Below are 16,014 nucleotides of genomic sequence, written 5' to 3'. Positions count from 1 at the left end.
TCCCAAGTGTTTCTAAACACCGGAAGTTGCAAGGAATTCTTTATTTTTACCCCTCAAATATACACTTCAAATATATAAGTATGCATTTTTAAAGAACTCTCTCAGCTGTCATACTCCCTTTCCCTTCTTCCAAAGCACTCAACCTGGTCAGCAGCAGATTATATACCAAATCACCCCCAGTTACCGTATTTCATTGATTCTGCTATACTTGCTGTAAAACCTATTGAAGGTTTGAAAATCAGAACTCAATAATGTCATGTGAGCTTGTGAGGGCAATGTGCCTTCTGATAAACCAATTCATCAGCTGAACAGTCTCAACATGCACCCTAATATTGACCTTACTATTCTGGGATATTTCTGCTACATACAGCTTTCAATGGTTTTAATTTCCATTGCGACATTAGTGAGATCATATTTTTCCCATACTTAAGCTTGTGTAAACTGGAAGACACTGTTCTTAATGGATTTACATATGAATTGAAGCCAGTCTGAGTACAGAACAGCTTCTAGATCCAACAATATTTTTCTGTTCCTGAGCTCATGTTCAGGACCTTAGCAAGGCTCCTGTGCCATGGTTTCCATGGAAAGAAAAGTGAAACATGCAGTCTGGATGGAAACTCTTGCGTGTTTTTTCAGATCTGTCTGATTAGGGCAATCAGGGGATTGGAACAATGATGATTTAGCAACAACAACAAGAGCAAAAGTATTTGCTTGTCAGTTTGGACACAGTCTTTATATATATCGGCCTAATATGAACCATAAGTGATCAGTAGACTTTCCAAGGTTTCTCACATTTGCATTGTGCTGGAAGTGAACAATGTGAATGCTAGAAACTGAGTTTCACTTCTGAATCTAATGCTGCTCTCAGTAGAGACATCGTGTATCTATGCTGACCTCCAGTTTCTCATTTGCATTAAGCAAAGGACTCAGTAATGAAGAGCCATTATGTGGTTTCAATATTAAGAAATTTGGGGTTTGGTTTATACAAGACCCCAGAAAAGAGGAGATGAGCCTCCAAATGAATCTCTGGATGATATTTTCATTCTTGACAAGCCAAAATTAGCTGGTGGAGATGCTTTTGTCTGTTCAAAATAATACAGAATGTAACATGACAAGACTCTCAACAAGTCACTACCACTAGTGAACTAAATCACCTTAGTCTTAAGTTCATAAATGGTCCATGAGGTCACAAAAGAAAGGTCACTGTGGTGCATAAATACCATATGACACATAGGAGCTTCCCTGGACACAATAATTTCCTGGGAGATAATTTGCATGATGAGGGACTGAGGTGCCTGGGAATCTTAGCAACAACTAAACACTGTTCTGCAACACGACTCAATGCTTGTAGATAAAATGAAGGCAAAGGGCTGAATGTAATGTTGTTTTTGGCCCTTATCCAGTTTTTTGATTGAAGAACAGTCGGGAATCCATTATACACTCAGTCAGCCTAAGTCCAAGATGGAGGAAAAGAAAGAAAAGACTAATACAATCTGAAAATCATTGTGCAATAGGAAGGTTTGGGCATGATGATAGCAGTCTTTTTTGAAGAGGGTGAAAGGTATGACATGCTTGAAACTATCCTCTCAGAGGCTGTCCAGGGGGAAGTTCAGCATCCCTTGGCAACAAGGAAACAGAAGAATATAGAGTTAATAACGTTCCCAAGGCCAGCATTCTCCTGCTGAAACAGATTCTAATACAGAAGGCTACACGTGAGCTATTTTTGTGTCTACAGTGACTGCTGTGTTTGCCTTCACTCCCGGCATCACTCTCATTGTACTGTATGTAAAGCACTTTAGGACACATTGGGTATGAAAGGAAGCTCAATTTGTGAAACCAAATTCTATTCTACCCTCAGTCACTGCACACTGAGCTGGGTCAGCTATGCATTCATTTAACTTCCTTTTTTTTAAAAAAAGAATTTACAGCTCCTGCCTGCCTTCAGAGTTACTGGGGAAGCACACACATGATTTTATATAAGTCATACAGATATTATGTTTTTATGTGTAAAAATATACACACGCTTACACACAGACTCTGTAGAAATGACTCATAATGAAAAGCAAGTGACAGGGGAGAAAAATATCAGTTCATGCCTTCCTTTGCTTGAAATTTTCTATTGCTTTTCTGCTCAATGATGTTCCTGTACTATCTACATAATAAGTACCCTCTTTCTTCAGATAATTAAAGAGATGCTGCCCATACCCAGCTAAAATTATATATTTATACATAGCGACCTTCTATTAATAAACATGTGAGATTGTTACAACTGAACAAAACCTCACAAGTCTTCATTATTTCCCTTTACTTAGGCTCTTCATTATTTCCCTTTACTTAGGCTCTTCATTATCCTTCTCCTTATGCATTTGGCACTGGGGAGGGATGCCAGAGAAATGGTCTCAGTAAAAGAGCAAGGCAATGCAGCCTGTTGTCCCACATCTGGAGTCTGATGATTTGGACTGACTCCTTCATTCTGACCTCTGGCGTGGGTGTGGGTCACTTTGCTTTGTGTTTCATGAGCTGTAAAATGGGAATAACATTATTTTCCCCTTACCTGTGTCCTACACACAGAGTCTTTCCAGAAAACTTAATAGAAGAGCATTGCTTTTCTCAAGACCGAATGTTGTCCATGGAAAATCACTGGTTATCTCCAGACTGTGATCCTATGTCCCCTTCTCCCCCAGGGTATGAAAAAATCTCCATCTAAATGTGGTGGCTCAGTTTTGCAATCTTCTCTGTAACATTAGAACCAGAGGAAGTCATATTAGAACAACAGATTAGCTGGAAAAAATCCCCACAAATCAACCATCAAACCCCCAAACTGAAAAACTCACTTGCATGAGCTTGAAAAAGGCCTTGAAAAAATCTGATGAGTGAGGAAATATCTATTGTCAGGTTTCTGTTTTGTCTTGTTGTCCTTAGCAATATGGCTGGATTAATAAAAAATGATTTATCTGTTCTATACTCCAACTCACCTTATTCTTGTGCTTAAATCATCCTTTACAAAAACTGTACTGCCTTAATGTATTGCACCTCTGAAAGAAGAAATAAGCAATACTTACCTGTGTAAAACAGTCTATAAGAAAATTAACTCTTCCTTTCTCAACCTCCAAAATGACAAACACATAGAAAACATATGTTGTAGCCTGCCACCTTCTCTCTTCACTAGGGAAACTGACATTAGCTGTCCTTGCCCCAGAACCAGTGGACTCAGGCAACCCACACGGAAGAATTGCTCTTGCAGAGCTGAAGAAAACTCTTCTTTGTGTTTCCCTTTAAGTTAATACATGAACAGTATCTTTACATATATCCCTTACTTTTAACATGACTGTGATCAAGAAAAAATGCAGATAATAAAGCATGGCCAGTTCAAATTTATTCAATATGGTGTTTACTTGTTTCCCACAGCTTGGAGTAAAAGGATTTGCTCCACTTCTGCCTTTCCTGCTCAGCATTCATCATTTCATCTTATCTTCCTGCTCCCCTGCTAAGGTGTAAGTTGATTTTGGTTTGATGTTTTTCTTTCATTTTTCTCTGTTTTGCTAAGTCTGTTTACAATCATTCATTCCTTCTTCTCTTTTTCCTCTCTTGTAATCTTGGGCCCGAAAGTTCAGGTTTTTTAAGGCTTAAATTGGTGTCCTTTGTTTTATTGTTTTAACTCATTTGGTAGCCAAAACCCATTTCAATTCACATTTGACTTCCCCAATAAATCCTGTTATCTCTGCCCAGTTGCCTGCCTTCTCACTCACTATCATTATCAGCTATATCCTATTTACCCTAATCTAGTTATCTAGTCTTTTTATCAGCTTATCTTACCAGTCCCCACGCAAAGTAAAAGTCTTTGGATCCACTAGCAGGCAAAGGCACTCCTGTCTTATTTGGAGTGGATAACTTAAAAACTCAAAGTGTTAGACAAGGCAGTTCTGAAAGAAGACTTTGAAAACATTTATGCAAAATAGCTTAGGACAGTGTTTCTCTCCAGAGGCCAGGTAGACTAAATTATTCCACCAAAGCATGAAACAAGCATTCACCTGGGAATAAGATCTCTGAGAGTTTGCTCCATAGCATCAGATTGCAGAGCCAACAAAATACTTCACTCCTGCTACAACTGGCAGTAGAATATTTTTATACTTGCCCACTTCCTAGCCTGTCCCAGACTCTTCCAGGTATTCATTGATGAAAAACACTCTTTTGGCAGAGAACATTTTTGGAAACTACACACTGTATCCCTATTTCCAATGAATAATGTTTCTCATTCACCCTCATCCACGATTATGTGCATTTGAGCCTGGACTAAAATTTTGTACTAAACTATTGCTTCTGAGTATCTAAAAGGAACATATTGGAATTTTAAATAAGGTATGCAAAAGACCACCTTTCACATGCCAGGGTCTTTGGAAAATCTCTTCAGCAGTTCTCTGTGTTGAATCAATAACTCAGAAGTGTGCGTGAGATGGCAGTGAAGTGTTAGACATGTCTTTCTCAGATGAGGTGTAAAACTGTGGTCCTAAGTGGCCAGAGATTTTATTTTTTTTTTTTTTTTGGAACAGTATCTGTTTAACAACAGCTAACAACCAAGCAAGGTTTTAGATGTGGAAGTGAAGGGAAATTCTCCCCTTTATTGATAATGCAGCATCAATAAATGGAGTGTCAATGTGATTATTCTGTTTGGACTTCAGGTAGGACAAGCTGTGGGATCTTCAATAAGTGTCAGTAAGCAGGACTGGATTTGAAATCTTGTTTGAAAGAAGGCACCTGCAAAATCACAATATTCTTCATGACCTCAGCAGAGTCCTGCTTGGTAACTGGCATGAAGTGGAAAGGGAAAGAGGTCTTTTACTGACTCATTCCCATTTCCTGAGTCACTCAGGTTTCCTTTGCAGGTCTTCAATCAAGCATTACTCTAAAGTTGCATTACTGGCAATTCCATAATTAAAACTGAATTGTGATACCTGATAATGTAAATTTCTCCTGCATTACACTTTAGTGATTGAATTCTTTCTTCAACTTTTGGCTCAAATTAACCAAAACAAAAATACATCTTCTAACATTTTTTTTCCTCTTCTGCATTAAAATATACTGATGCCTTTAATGATAAAAAAATCTTTAAAGATAACCTATCTGAAAGTGTGAATATATATATATATTCCAGATATTTTTCAGCACCCCTTTTAATTTAATACAATCTCTCCATGCTTTCTATTTCACCCTCTGACTCATCTTTAGGATTTCTCAGTCATCTGCTGTGCAGTGGGAGTTGAAATAATCAGCAAAAAAGTTGGGCTCTTGTCTCTCTTTTCCTTTCCTTCCCTAATGTCATAACCAAATCAAGATATGCCAAGAAAAAATGAGGACCTTGACAATAATGTATTAAAAAAAAAAAAAAAAATTACAAATAAGCAACAGTGTTAAACTAAATAAATGCAGCAGAATCAAATTAACAATAATATTGTTTTTCAACATTTGGCTGTTGTGGAGGCAACCAATTCTAACAACATAAGGAGGGACAATTCAACAGCTACAATCTATGAGATGGAGAGACAATTTGCTCCTCAAGCACGAACTCTCTGCGTGACTGTTTCTGTTACCCATATGTCAGGGAAGAATTATAGCATCTCTTTCCTTCGCAGGAATGTTGGTAGGATAAATACTTTGAGGACTGAGAGGCATCCAGGTCCAGACTCATCCCACTTAACTATGACACCTGTCTGTGGAAACCAAGAAGTTTGGTTGTTCAAGGATATATAAAGTTGAGGCAGAAGGACAGACATCTGCAGAAGGCAATTTCTCCTGCTGGAGATGTGAGTCACCTTCAGGAGCTGTTTATCATTTTCTGTTGAACCCACAGCAACTATGTACTTAGGAATGGGATGCAGTTACCTGAACATATGTATCCATCATTCTTTCAAGTGCCCTACAGAAGTGAAGACCTATGTTTGGGGCAGATAGATATGACACAGAAAATCCAGGACAGACTAGGACGTCCCACAGCCTTTTCCATGATTGTGGATCTACATGCTGAAACAACTGAATTTTGCTCAAAGTGGTTACCATAGGTAAATAAATTAGGCCTCCAGGACAACTCTAGTGAAAGCCATTTAGGAGTTAAAATGGGAAACTCTATTAGATAGAAAGACAGCCAGTTGAAGACTTCTTCCAAGAGGATATTGTGGTTACCTTCAAAAGTGTGTTGAGCTTCAAAGGTACCTTTCCTGTTCTGTTTCCCCTCTTCTTTCAGTTTTATTTTCACCTAAAATGTTTTCTAACTGTAAGTTTACAATTTTTTGAAGATGGGCAAGTAAAAGATGAAACCAGTAACACAATGGCATGCTACATATGATTTTTAATGGGGTGTTAAAGCAGTGACATTTCACAATTAGCTTTGAAGGAAGTGTTTCCTATACCTCTGTTCTCAGACTGGTAGCTGCTCTGTGTGTGTGGACGGGCATAGCTTTGTCTCTAAGATGGTTTACTGTGCTGGTGAAAGTATGAGTGATCTTGTTAGAGCTCTGCTAAGAGGTAGCAAAGATATCATGTAGAAAAACATAGATCATCACTGGAAATGTCATGGAGGTGTTCCTTACAAATATTTCCTGAGCCTGTCATTCATCATCTTAGTCTCTCTGTAGATGTATATATTTCTCTACTCTCTGAATATCCCCCTCATCTCGGATGGCTGCAAGTCGTAAGATATTTAAATTAACAGGTTTGTTTCTGTAAGCTCCTTGTAAAGTCAGTGGAGGGAGACAGAAAACCCCAGCCAGTGGTTCAGCCAGATCTAAGGGGTGAATTCCTCTCCTGAGGTGCTGTCTCCATCAGCTTAGAACACCTCTGCACCCAGCCTGAATACACCTGCTCAGTTACAGCGATGCAGGCCACAGCGGCTTAAAAAAAAATTTGTTTAGAAACTCCAGCTAATTCCTTCCCCACCAGTGGAAATACAACCCTGGTGTACAATGTAATTCACTCGCCATATCATTGGCTTCTTTCTCCATCTCTCAGTTCCAGAGCCTTGACTCTGTTTTGCTGTATCTGAAAGATTATCAGCTTTCTTCTCTGTTCTCTTGATTATGCCTTCCAACCTTGCTAATAGCTGACCAGCTTTTTGCTGTACTGTAGCACAGTATATAATAACCTGCAATTATTGTCCATTTAGGCTTTCCCTTGGGTCTGCTTTATTCCTGCCACCAGTGGACCTGTACACTGTTTTTCTGCTGATCTTACTACCAGATTCATTGCTGCTGAGAAGGAAAAAAAAAAAAAAAATCACTGACGATCTAACAACCCGTCTGTTGTTCTTATTTTTTTCCTCTTCCAGTTCCTTGGCCTGCTGTACAGACTTTATGAAAATTGCTTTATAATAGGCCGCCCTCAGCTGTTGCATCCTGTTCTGTACTGGATCACTCTGTAAGTATTTTGCTGCTGTGTTCTGTACAGCAGTTACATTTATGTGTTACTTAGAAATCAATGTGCACAATAGCTCAGCTCTGTTTTCACCTTCTTTAACCTGACTCCTCCATCCTCTTTTCTGTTCTGGAGAGCCGAGGTAGATAGAATCCTTGGTTATTACAGTTTATTGCCTTTGATTTTCATTAAGAAGGAGGAAATTATTAAACTAGGTCTGACCTATTTCTTTGAATATGCACCTGAAATCTACTCAATCTAGAGAGCTTCTATCTCCTGTCTTTCTTCTTGGTCTTGAGTTATGGTCCAGGCTTGTGTTAGGCAGGCTAGTAAACCTTTCATCCAGTAAAACTCTTGGACCTAAATGTAATGAATTTCTCAAGGCAAAGTCAAATGACACTTATGTGATTTATAAGCCAAAGGGTTATCGGTGGGAGTAAGATTTCTAAATGATTCAGAGGATACAGCTATCATACTTGTGGGTTTACAGAAGCACACTTCTTTCCTCTTCTTTATTGTGTGTCTTCTTTGTTTCTTTTACAGTATAGAACTGATTAATTCCACAATTTCTGAATTTATCCAGAGTTTATTCCAGTAGATATTACAGTTGGTATTCAGTACACTCTCAATGCAGGCTCACAAATACACTGCTCAAAGGGTTAAACATACACAGCTACTTATTTAAACAAAACTAACCCCTGCTGCAAATCACTTCTATAAATGTGTGTACCCTTCTTTAGCTTCCTCAAAGCACACTTATGACTTGTCAATGGGCATGATCATCCACGTCTATTCAGTCAGTTCAGAAGTGGCTTCGCTGCTGAGTTGAGCAGAAGCAAGGAGTGAACTTTGATCTTTTATTCACAGCCCCACAAGGCTGCTTCACCACCCTGCTGTGCCTCATCTGTGCCCCATAGGCTTCCTGGGGGGTACTTGGACCTTCTTTCCAGGAGGCTGTTTGTGCTACCCTCTAGTGGCTAAAGCACAAAGAATACAGCTAAATTATGAGCACATACCGATACTTATGCAAAGGTGATCATGGATATTTTTTTCTTTTGACAACATAAAATCGAAGCAAATCATTTTGGAAAGTGAAAAAGAACTCCACCCAACAAATAGATCTGTTTGAAGTTAAAGGTTGGGAATGAAATGGAACTTCTAAAATATGAGTGTCTTCTAAGTATATGCAATTTGCATAATACAAAACCTTGATGAAATGCAAGGTGATTTTAGAATCTAGGCAGAGACTCAGTATTTTAAATATACCAGAGATTTCTTGTGTGAACAGAAGGCAATAGTTTGATGTTCCCACTCAACCTCAGTAAAATATGACAGAAATACTGAGTTTCCCCCACTATTTGTCTCTTGTCAACTATAAACTTGCAACAAAAATTCTCCTACACTGTTCATACTGCTCAGTGAAGTTCTTCTCTTGGCCAAACCCTACCACAACAGTGAAAGTAATAAATAATGTTTGATGAATTACAAGGCTGTAGAAGGTAAGATGGAACTCACCAATAGAGAACTGCTGACCAAAGGCAGATGTCTGAGAGCTGTAGGGGAGCATGAGGCAGGGTTTCCAAGCCTATTGAGCCATCTGCGATGCTGCATACAACTGTAGAACTCATGTAGGGCAAGCGAGAAAATCCAAGGAAAGATGAGGAAGGGTAAAGGGATAACAGAGCTAACTGACCAGTGAAGAAAAATGGTAAAAAGATGTGAAGCTCTGAGTGCTGCAGAGTCCCAGCTGGCACTGAGATTTAACATTTATAACAAAGTAACCAAACACCCCCTGATGTTCCTCTCCTTCCTAGTCCTCACCATCAGTTCTTTCAAACGTCCATTTAGAAATGGGCCTATTCTGACTCTTAGAAAGTCATAGATTTTTGTAGAGAAAATAGGCTCAACAAGAAATATGCAAAATGCTGGGGGATAGAACCAGCAGAAACTGTTTTCTTTGTCTTGCTTTTCAAACTAGTGGAAATAACTTTTGGCAGAAGACCTGTTTCAATCCCATACTTGAAACATGGGTTGTATGGCTTCTTGTAATGTTGCTGGGAGCTATGGAAGAAATGTTCCCATATACTTACAGCTGGCATAAAGTCCTTCCAGAAACCTGAAAGTCCTTTGGCAAAGGGTTTTAGAAATCTCAGAGGTCTCCTCTGTGTATCTGCAATGGAGAAACTGAATTACTAGTTTTTTGAATATTCAGATGGTTCCAACTGCTTTCAAAACACCAGTGACACTTGTGTTCTCACTTGGGATAAAACCAAACTACTGCTGAAATGACAAAGAAGCAACTTAGATGGAAGCTAAGACCATTAGTTTGAGATAGAATACCCTGAAATATCTTAAACTCATTTAAGTATCGTGAGGCATCACCTAATTTTATTACCTGGTAGCTCACAATAATCTTACAGTAATGTTTCCTGACATATTTCTTCTGCTGGGCATTTGAAAGAGGGTTGCCATTTTGATTGTGCTGTGCTACTGGAGGCCCGTCTCCTGTGGGGTTATTTTAGTCTCATGAAATAGTAACCCTTAATTTGAAGGGCTTGGTGCAGCAGGCAAAAATCAAAGTAAGACTTACATTCATAAAAAACTCATGAGTTTGGCACATAGAGGATAAGACAGCAGCTGAGACTTTTGAATTGAAAGCTTAGTGGGTAGATCACAGTTGCTTAGTGTTTGTCTTCAAAGCTGTAGTCCTAGGAAGGAGAGCAGGCAACCTAGATATTAAGTGGGAGATCAGATTAACCCTGACATTTCTAGGTCAAGGGAAGAAGTGAGGTCATGCCTTTCTCATGCCCACCAAAGTCACATCTGTGCTGATCAGAAGTGCTCATGGAAGTACTGATACAAAATTCAGGAAGGCAAATGGTGCTGCTACTCTTCAAAATGCAACACGTTAACAATTACTCATGTTTTCACTCAGTACATCACTGTGTATGTTCTACCCTGTCTCTCTAAAGCAATCTCATAAATCATTGAAGAGAATAGTTCTATTTTTGCCTCAAATATCCTATCCTTGAAACCTTATGAATATTTCCCAAATTAGGTCTCCAGTTTACTAGATCATTTTATTACTTGGAACAGCCTGCTTTATTTTTTTTGCTGGTCCCTACTTTGGAGAACAATAGCTTGGAGGCAGAACCATCAAGCAAGTAGATACTATTTGATCTAGCATGCTCATCCTTTCTGGTCTCTGGAATACACTTATCTCCTGGGTTTTTATGTTGCAGAGAGTTTCTGCTTAAGAAGAAACAAAAAGTTGACTTTGTTTAGTAACACATGGGAGCTAACTCACGGCTAGAATGTTGCGAATGTAGAACAATGAAATAATCTATTCCTTTGTCCTTCTAAGGCAGATTTTCTGCCTGTCTCAGGCCTGATAGTTGTTCACTGTGTTTTAAAGAATCTCCAGTAAAGGGCACGTTACACGCTTTCCAAACAATTTACTCAGCAGTTAAACTATTCTCTACCAAGAGAACTTTATCTTAGAGTCTAATTTAAATACTTTTTGCTGCTTTAAAGCCCATGCTTTCTTTTTTCTACCCACAATGACTCCGAAGAATAATTCATCACACTTGCCTTGGCAGCTCTTGAACTGATGAACTATTACCTTGCTTCCCACTAGTCTTCTCTTTCCTAGACAAACTGCACCAGTTCCTTCAGTCTTTCTTTTGAAGACAAACAGGTCAGGTATACCTTAAACATGTAATAACATATTTATGCCCATGGCCCTGTTTCTAATATTTCATTTTGTTCTTTTCTCATTAGGATAATTTTTTTGTTAATTCTTATTTCACGTATCAAGGTAAATAGAAATAATTTTTTTTCTGGCCTTGATTGACTATAACTCTGTATGTCACCCTTAATCATCCAACCAGAGTATTTAGAGACGATGCTACAGCATATGTAGTGATGGGTCTTTCTGTAACTTCAGAACTAGCAGATGCAAGGACTTTAGGAGCTGTTTTTTACCCTATGTGTAACAACTCTAGGTTGCAGCACAATGACTGTAGCTTTTCATTAATAGAAATGCAGAATAAGGACCCAAACTATCTCACCCAGTGAGGAAATTGCTGCATTCCCTTAAAAAGCGTTGAGCCCTGCCACTTTATTCTTTGTGCGCTTGCAGCCCAGAAAGCCAACCATATCTTGGGCTGCATCAAAAGGAGTGTGACCAGCAGGTCGAAGGAGGTGATCCTGCCCCTCTGCCCTCGTGAAACTTCACTTGGAGTATTGTGTACAGTTCTGGTGTCCTCAACATCAAAAGGACATGGAACTGTTGGAACATGTCCAGAGGAGGGCCACGAGGATGATCGGGGGAGTGGAGCACCTCCCGTATGGAGACAGGCTGAGAAAGTTGGGGCTGTTCAGCCTGGAGAAGAGAAGGCTGCGTGGAGACCTCATAGCAGCCTTCCAGCATCTGAAGGGGGTCTACAAGGATGCTGGGGAGGGACTCTTCCTTAGGGACTGTAGTGACAGGACAAGCGGTAACGAGTTAAAACTTAAACAGAGGAAGTTTAGATTGGATATAAGGAAGAAATTCTTTGTTGTTAGGGTGGTGAGGCACTGGAATGGGTTGCCCAGGGAGGTTGTGAATGCTCCATCCTTGGCGGTGTTCAAGGCCAGGTTGGATGAGGCCTTGGGTGGCATGGTTTAGTGTGAGGTGTCCCTGCCCATGGCAGGAGGGTTGGAACTAGATGATCTTAAGGTCCTTTCCAACCCTAACTCTTCTATGATTCTAGGGCTTACAGAGCAGAGGACAGTTATTGTCCATGTTGCTGATGTATAGCTAGTTTTTGGGACAACATTGCCATGGACATATTACACAGTAACCCTGTTCAGCTACCTTCTGTGCTACTTGTGTTACTGTGGGTAGGTTGTTGTGTTTTCTCTTTTCTAAATTTCTTCTCTCTTGAACATGAAGAAAAAGGTTTCTTGATCTCATAAGGATAATATAATTTAAACCTGCATAATGGTACTGAAAAAATTATAAGATGCGTAAGTACCATTACAGTAAGAACAATCACTCTGCTCTGTAACAATCTGTGAAGCAGTGGCACTTTCAGATTACACACAAAGATCTAGATATATGAAAGCAAAGGAATACATTATAATGACTATCCCTTTCACTATTTAACTCAGAAAAAAATGTATTTGCTCTAGGAACAAATCATTATATGTATGAAAATACATGCCAGTTTACGTTAAACGAGATTACACATATATATTAATTTTACAATGAATTTATACTGTCACATTTCTTATTTTGCAGAGAGTGTACTTAGGTATCAAAATCATGATGTGAAATAAATAAAAAAAAATGGATTCTTATTGTAACACCACTTTAAATATCCATTTCTTGATAACTAACATGACTCATACATTTGTCTATTTTGTGGTCCAATGTGGAAATCTCAGAGCTTTCAATAGGTAGGATTTTTAAACTATGAGATTTGTAAACTATGTAAACGACTGCAATTTGCGACTTGAAATGTTCCTTAAGTGGAGAGCTTGGCATTTTGTAAAGCAGATAATAGTCCCAGATAATGGATTCATTAGATGTTGTCCGATCTTGTCACCTCTAAAAAGTAGATCGTTTCCTTGAAGATAAGCAGCTCTGGTTGCTGTTTCTTCCTAAGTCTCATGGCACTTCCCATTAATAAGTCCCTCAATCCAGTTTCTTACAGTTTTAGGTGCTTGCTTGTCTTGGGAAAAAACCCAGCAAACCGACCAAACCCCCAAAAACTTATAGCACTAGCTTTTCTGAAGAACAAGACTAGAGAAAAATACATTTCTTGTATTACTGGTACTATTCTGGTAGTTAAGCAATAAAGTTCTGATAAGCTGCAGTAAAGATTCAAGATCTCAGAGAATGGCCTTTGGTTTAGGGACACCCCTGTTGCTGTGTTCACCACCTGAATGATGTACAGGCCTCTAAAATTTGCAAGTTCACTGAGCTCTTATAAATTTCAACTGATAAATTTCATTTCAGCTCCAATTGCAGTTCAGCATTTTGGACTGTGACACTTATCATTTTAGTACCTGAATGCAAGGTCTTTTCTGTGCTTTCGCTGGTCTTCCTCAGGTGGGTCTTGCTGGAGAAGATGAGAAAATTGTTTAATGCAAATGTGGGAGATAGATTTGGCTTGAGAATGGTGGAATCAACTCAGGACAAGGAATTTTTAAAGGAGGTAGAAGGAGAAGGAGTGAAAAAGGAAAAAGAAACTGCAATTAGGTACTGACAGGAGGGAAAGAGAGGAAACTAAAGACGGACTGGACAGTTAAAGGCAATAGGAAGATGGATCTAATTAAAAAAAATAGGCGTGTGGGACAGGAAGAAAATAAGGGTCTGAGGATGGATGCTATGTTGAACACAGAAACTATTAAAAGCAGAGAATATATGCAAGGAGGGCAATTATTTTCACTGTTGAAACTGCTGAGTCTTCAGTGACAGATTAATTCACTATAGATGAATTTTGAACATGCAAAATGCTGTATAAAGTAAGCCATGCTGAAAGGTAAAGTACCGGCCATCTGCATGCACTGTATGTGATTTTAAACTTTAATCTCAGTGTCTCAGTTTCTTACTATGTAGGATGTGCAATCAAAACTCTGAAGAGCTGTAAAGTAAATAATATGCATGCACGGAAAAGGAATGCAATTTTAAATAAAAATCAAACTTTTTAAAAGGAGGAAAGTTTTTTGGTTTTGCTTTTGGTTTTGTTTTTCCTCAATTAAGATGTTTTCTAATAATAATAATCTATTAAATGTGTTATTTAAACAACTTTTTAATATATTATTTTTTAAAAATTTACCAAGAGAAAAATGTCTAAGTTAAAAATACACTTTTGTCTTCACACAAGAATTTAATTATATAAAAGACTCCGGTTTTCATTTCTGCTTATATATGTTGCCTGTTTTCCTTACAGTCATGTGAGAGGAGGTAGAAATAAAACCTAAGTCTGTGAAGCTGCTTTGTTACAAGCCAGAAAGCTGCCAGCACAGTGCTTCTTGATGCAATGGAAATGGTGGTTTTTCTGAGATGAACATTTTCAGCATCTAAACTCACTTCCCCAAGCAACCATCAGATGGTAGCAATGCTTGTTTGCTATCTACCATGGACTAGATTCAAACTGGGATGCAGAAATCAAGGCTGTTATTGCCAGCCCCTGCAGAAACCCAGTTGCCTTTCGAGTGTGCCTTGATGTTAGCATTTCGGAGGACACGAAAGCCGCAGATCTGAGTGTTAATGCTGAGGTAGACACTATGTAAAGCAGTCTGATCTTATATGCACAGAGTTGTAGCCAATAGCCACATGCATGAGGGAACAGATGAAACCCAAGGGAAATGCAGATGTCCTGTCCCTGGTTTTGTTCTCTAGATTTTGGTTTGCTGCAAGGAAGGACTCTAAGGGGTGTGGAAATAAAAGTAGTGAGAAAATTAACTTGGGACCTTGAAATTAACTGTAGTAGAGACTTTCTGGGAAATCAATCCAATGTCACAGAAGGGTGATAGAGCTGACTCCTGTAGCATGTAGGAGTCCTTGGTGAAGTGATAAAAAGCTTTCTTACTGAAGGCCTCGCCTAAGGTCACTGGAAACAGTCCTCTACTATGGATACTGTTAGTCAGGCATCATCCTCGAAGCCGAGGACAGGATTCAATGCTGCTGATTTTAGATGGCAAACAAACACCTACACCTGACTTCCCATCTGTGTTCTCTGTATAGACTGTGGGGAGACAGACACCTCAAGAGAGAGAATAAACTTTGCCCAGCCTTAGGTTCCTGCCTTGAGGTGTGACAAAGCAGCCTGTGAAGGTGTTTTTTTCTCTCTGCTAACCAGAAATGGATCCTGTTTGACCTGCTTAGATTTTGTTTTATTCTAAAATGAACAAATAAGGTGAGATAAATCAATCCATGTGAATGCCATTGAAAGGCAGAGCTCACAATACTTGCCCTGCTTTCCTGTCCTGGGCAAAAAATTAGAACAACTTTATAAGATGTACACAAATGACATGGAGTCACAAATACCTGCAACCATCATAGTCAGTTTATTAACAATTTTAAATTAATATTTTCTCTCTAGTTGCTTAAATTGCCAAGTTTCTCCTGAGATTTCAGTGCTACTGGGACTTTAATCAGGAATTACAAAGTATGTTCGTTCACTAGTGCTATTTTTGCCACTCTTCTGTTATGTCCAGGACTGAATCTCTTTACATGTGACATTGCTGATGTGAGATACCTGATCCTGCTGTCCTGGGAGAGTCGCTTTTTTGGATTCTCCTTGCTTTGCTGCTTTGTGCTCGTGTGATGCCCTCTTTGGCAAAATAAAAAGGATTTATTTCCCTTCTGGCCACTGTCCCCTTTGTCTGCAAATGTCTCCTGCTCAGTTTTCCCAAGGTCACTGAGGTGAGCAGCTCCTGTGCCAGTATGATCACAGCAGAGAGCTCCAGGGTGGTGCACAGTGGGCTTTCCCAAATCAGGGGAATGTCACGGTGAGGCAGAAGAGCTGCCAGGAGCCCACAGCTTGTGCCATTGAGGCTGATGGGAGCAGAAGCAATGGCAACCAGGACCCTCTACATATAGAAGAAGACCTTAGG

Source organism: Psittacula echo (assembly GCF_963264785.1).
Source record: "Psittacula echo genome assembly, chromosome: Z".
NCBI lineage: Eukaryota > Metazoa > Chordata > Aves > Psittaciformes > Psittacidae > Psittacula > Psittacula echo.
This window is presented reverse-complemented; position numbering follows the sequence as displayed.